Source organism: Salvelinus alpinus, chromosome 10 (assembly GCF_045679555.1).
Source record: "Salvelinus alpinus chromosome 10, SLU_Salpinus.1, whole genome shotgun sequence".
Taxonomy (NCBI): domain Eukaryota; kingdom Metazoa; phylum Chordata; class Actinopteri; order Salmoniformes; family Salmonidae; genus Salvelinus; species Salvelinus alpinus.
The window spans coordinates 42690623-42695651 of record NC_092095.1 but is presented as its reverse complement, the minus strand read 5'-3'; the positions used below and the strand labels follow the sequence as shown (position 1 = coordinate 42695651).

The 5029-nt window shown below is 42.2% G+C and overlaps 1 long non-coding RNA gene across 1 annotated transcript; it reads right to left on the bottom strand.

The window, feature by feature from the left end:
- Positions 1 to 288: 288 nt before the first annotated feature.
- Positions 289 to 805, bottom strand: LOC139532079 (uncharacterized). The gene is made up of 2 exons (XR_011666492.1): positions 561 to 805; positions 289 to 457 (listed from the first exon to the last, which is right to left on the bottom strand). It is a non-coding gene; the product is annotated as an uncharacterized lncRNA (long non-coding RNA).
- Positions 806 to 5029: the final 4224 nt, after the last annotated feature.

Sequence of the window (5029 nt, the reverse complement as noted above, 5' to 3'; positions counted from 1 at the left end):
TTCCTTTTGTCCTTGTGGGAAAGGGCAGTGTGGAGGGCGATTGAGATTTTGTCATCTGTGGATCTGTTGGTGCGGTATGAAAATTGGAGTGGGTCTAGGGCAGTGCTTCTCAATTATTTTTTGTTACGCCCCCCCTAGGAAGAAGTAAACATTTCGCGCCCCCCCAACTCTCCGCCGCTACTGTAAATAGTATAATTTGTCTATAAAAGTGTTATAGGTACACCTCTGCATAACATTGTGTCACGATTCTCTAAAGTAGAACCCAGAAGCAGACCAGGCCAAGGAGAGTAAGACGAAGGTGAGTATTTATTTACAAGTGTAAATGTAGTGATAGAAAAATCCAAGTAGCGGAGCGGGCAGCGGAGGTGAGTTGATGGAATTGAGTAAGCAGATCCAAGGAAGTAACTGAAGTCACCGACGACCAGGTAGGGATGGGATGAGTGTTCCGGGTGAATGACTGTAGACAGAAAAAAACGGAGGTAAGTTCAAGGCAAGCAAGACGTACAAAACAACAAAACAAACTCTATCAAACTGGAGGCTGATACGCTGGCACAACATACTGTTCATGGCTAACGATCCGGCAGGGAATGGATGTCAGGTCAGAGCTTATGAAGTGGAGGGGTGATGATCAGGACCAGGTGTGCAGATAGCTGATGGGATACAGGTGCGGGTAATCAGAGATCTCCCAACTAGCTACGTCGCCCGGCAACCAGACAGGGTGCGTTCCAGGACACCGGAAAAACACTCCAGGACAGAACACAGGCAAAAACAGACTCAGGAAGCGGGATTCGTGACACATTGTATCCTTATTAACATTAAAGAAAAGAAAAAAAGAAAAATATAGATCAACTTACAACAAAGAATAACTTTATTAACATTGTTTTTTAGTCTGTAACAGAAAAGACTTAAAGTGCATAACTTTGCCTGAAAAAAAAAACAATCAAGCCTTATTTAAACTGTAATTTTTTTTTTACCATTAGATACTGAAAAATAAAATATAATCAATAAATAATAATAAATTCAAATTGATCAGCAACATTAACTCAGGAGCACAATATATGAAACACTTTAACTTATAAAACAAAAATGAATAAAACAATTTGTGCTGATTTTTTTTTATCAAAATGAGGAAGTCAGGATTAATGGCTACAATGAGAACGTTTTGCAAAGCGGGACGATTGTTGGCAATATTCGGCACGTTTTCGCTGAAAAAACTCAAGCGGCTTATCAGCGTGATTGGGGTGTAATGTCTTTAAGTGACGCCTTCATTTATTTGGCTTCATGCTGTCCGCTGCCAACATTTTTAGACACAGTAAACATACCGGTCTTTTCTCCTCTCCCACCGTAGTCACAGTCAAGCCAAGTGCTACATACGCGTCGTCATATTTCCTCGTCTTAGCTTTCGTGAGATTTACGTTTGTCTCATTATCTCCGCCTTTCTTTTCATCCCTGTTAAATATTTTTCCATGGTGTCTCTTAAGGGTTTGTTAAAAAAAACTACTCCCTACTCCCTGCGGCAAAAAAAAGCATGTTCCCCGGGGTCACACGCGCCCCCCCCTGGCATCGCTCCGAGCCCCCCCAGGGGGGCGCTGCCACTATTTGAGAAGGACTGGTCTAGGGTATCTGGGAGGATGCTATTAATGTGAGCCATGACTAGCATTTCAAAGCACTTCATAGCTTCCGACGTGAGTGCTACAGGGCGGTAATCATTTAGGCAGGTTACCTTTGCTTTCTTGGGCACAGGGACTATGGTGGTCTGCTTGAAACATGTAGGTATTACAGACTCAGGGAGAGGTTGAAAATGTCAGTGAAGACACTTGCCAGTTGGTCTGTGCATGCATTGAGTATACGTCCTGGTAATCCCTCTGGTCCCACAGCTTTGTGAATGTTGACCTGTTTAAAGGTCTTGCTCACATCGGCTACCGAGACCGTTATCACACAGTCATCCAGAACAGCTGGTGCTCTCATGCATGCTTTAGAAAACACTGAGTAGATCTAGCTTCAATCCTAGTATACCCCTCCGGGGCGAATGTGAAGTTTACAACATTTGAGATTCAGTGCCAGGAAAAGAGATTTCATTAGCCGGTAAATGAACTTGTTGTGTTTGGAACATTTCATAACTGTATTATGGGTAGCTGACTCCTGCATCCCTGTTGGCATGGGTTTCAGCAGAATAATATGAGAGTAAAATACATGTCCTCATCAGAGAGTCAGTCCCCCTCGGCACAGACGCGGACAGCAGGCCGACACAGGGTCACTCCACTTTAATTTCTTGCCAGTGGGTGTATGAAGCTTTCTCTCCAGAACTGGAATCTAGTACTTGCCTCACTATATGCAGTGCTAGTCAGAATAAAGCTGTTGTACATTAGAGTTGTATTGGAGGCCTACTACTGTAGCCATACAAGTGTTCTGTTTCTGACCTGGGCCCTCTCCTTTTCTATTTTGACCCCAGCTCTCAGCAAATTAATGAAAAGGGGAAATCCTATTTCATGATTAAGGATTCATACACTGTTGTTGGTCCTCTGAAGACTTATCAATGTAGTGGCTCCGTTGAGAGGCCTTAGTAATTGTAATGGCTGCATTTCCTTTCCCTTGCATGACAAATCACTTGACATTAATGGCAATTGCTTGTGCTTTTGCTCTTAAAATCCCCCTTAGTTGTTCATCAACACTATGAATCACCAGAGGTCTGAAACAGACATGTATTATTATTACATATGGAAATGATCATATTACATTGATAACTATACGGAATGCCCATCGACAGTATGGTATATGTCCTCATACTCACCCACCATTACCGCCACAGAAAAAAAGTTAGTAGCATTGTGAATTACATTATCAGGATCGTCTCAGTGTCCACATAATTACATTATGTCATTTCTGCCCTTTTAACATTATTTTAACCAAACATAAATGTAAATAACTGTTTATAACTGTCTGATAACTCAGACCAGGTTGATGCATAGGCTGTGTTAATAGGGTGGTTAATATGGTCGATTCAAATGACCTGATGATTCAGAGGGAGGAGGGGTTAAGGACAGGGGGGCAACAGTCTCATCCAATCTAATCAATGAGATGTTTTGTGGGTCAAATTTGGGATAATGAGAATTAGTTCTGAGGAATGGGTGACAGGGGAAGGAGAATTGGCTTTGTGCTGTCTCACAATCCATAAAAGCGAAATTTGACTTGTTTTTTAAATCAACAGATTGCTGGAATATCCTCTTGAAGCCTGGCCTTATTGTCAAGGAATAACAACTTTTAGAAGGATATTATCCTTTTCGATAGCATCTGATGCTGTGTCCCAAATGGCACCCTGTTCCCTATGGGCCCTGATCAAAAGTAGCGTGCTCCATAGGGAATAGGGTGCCATTTGAGATGCAGTCTGTCCCTGACTTCATTATTTTAATAAGGTGAGAATGTGTCTGGGTTTTCACTCATAATCCTTAGGTTGAGTATGTATCACTCGTAGGCTCAGTCACTGGTATATTTTTATTTACAAAGCCATTTTGGGTTTACTACCTTTTTATTTGGGCATTTTTATTGTTCAGAAATGTGGTGGGTACTCTCTTCGTTGGTTGGACTTTATCCTGCTAACTGTTCCAAATGTCCGAACTGAATTTGGTAAAAGGGCATTTCTGTACTCTGCGCCATCGTCTTGGAACACCTTACAAAATAATTTTAAACTGGAAGAACTTGTCCCGATTGGTGTTTTTAAATCACTGATGAAGGATTTTGAGGCTGATTCCCTGACCTGTCAATGTTTTTAATTTGCTGTTTTTGATTTTGTTATACTCTTGTGAATTCAATGGTTTTTACTAGATTACTTGTAGTTTTTCATGTTGTCTGTCTGTAATTTTTGTAATGACTTGGTGCTGCCTATCTTGGCCAGGACGCTCTTGAAAAAGAGATGTTAAATCTCAATGAGCCCTTCCTGGTTAAATAAAGGTTAAATAAAAAAAATAAAAAAAATGTATGAACCGTGAAGCAGAAAGGATGAGTGTGAAGATTGGTCTTGAACTGAACATTAACTGGAGTGTGTGGTACTTTTCACATTAACTTAGCTCTATGGTTTCAACTGAGCTCTACATTAACTGAACAATGTGATACTTTCACAATAAACTCAGCGGTACTTTTAGCAGATGAATCGTAATTAGGAATTTTTTATTCTTCTTCCTTTTTTTACCCCTTTTTCTCCCCAATTTCATGGTATCCAAATTGGTAGTTACAGTCTTGTCCCATCGCTGCAACTCCCATACGGACTCGAGAGAGGCGAAGGTCGAGAACCGTGCGTCCTCTGAAACACATCCCAGCCAAGCCGCACTGCTTCTAGACATAACTGCTGCTTAACCAGAAAGCCAGCTGCACCAATGTGTCGGAGGAAACACCGTACACCTGGCGACCGTGTCAGCATGCACTTGCGCCCAGCCCACCACAGGAGTCGCTAGTGCGAGATGGGACAAGAACATCCCTGCCGGCCAAACCCTCCCCTAAACAGATCCTCAATGTAGATGGATGATTTAAATACGTTATTGGACCATAAACAGATATGGCTTATTAACCTAAACGGTCCAAATAATGATGATCCACGCTTCTTTGAAAATATATATAATAATTGATCAACCCTACAAGCAACACAAGACTCTAATATTATGGTGGGAGATTCTAATACATTTACATTACATTTAAGTCATTTAGCAGACGCTCTTATCCAGAGCGACTTACAAGTTGGTGCATTCACCTTATGATGTCCAGTGGAACAACCACTTTACAATAGTGCATCTAACTCTAAGGGGGGGGGGGGGGGGGGGTTAGAAGGATTACTTTATCCTATCCTAGGTATTCCTTAAAGAGGTGGGGTTTCAGGTGTCTCCGGAAGGTGGTGATTGATTCCGCTGACCTGGCGTCGTGGGGGAGTTTGTTCCACCATTGGGGTGCCAGAGCAGCGAACAGTTTTGACTGGGCTGAGCGGGAGCTGTACTTCCTCAGAGGTAGGGAGGCGAGCAGGCCAGAGGTGGATGAACGCAGT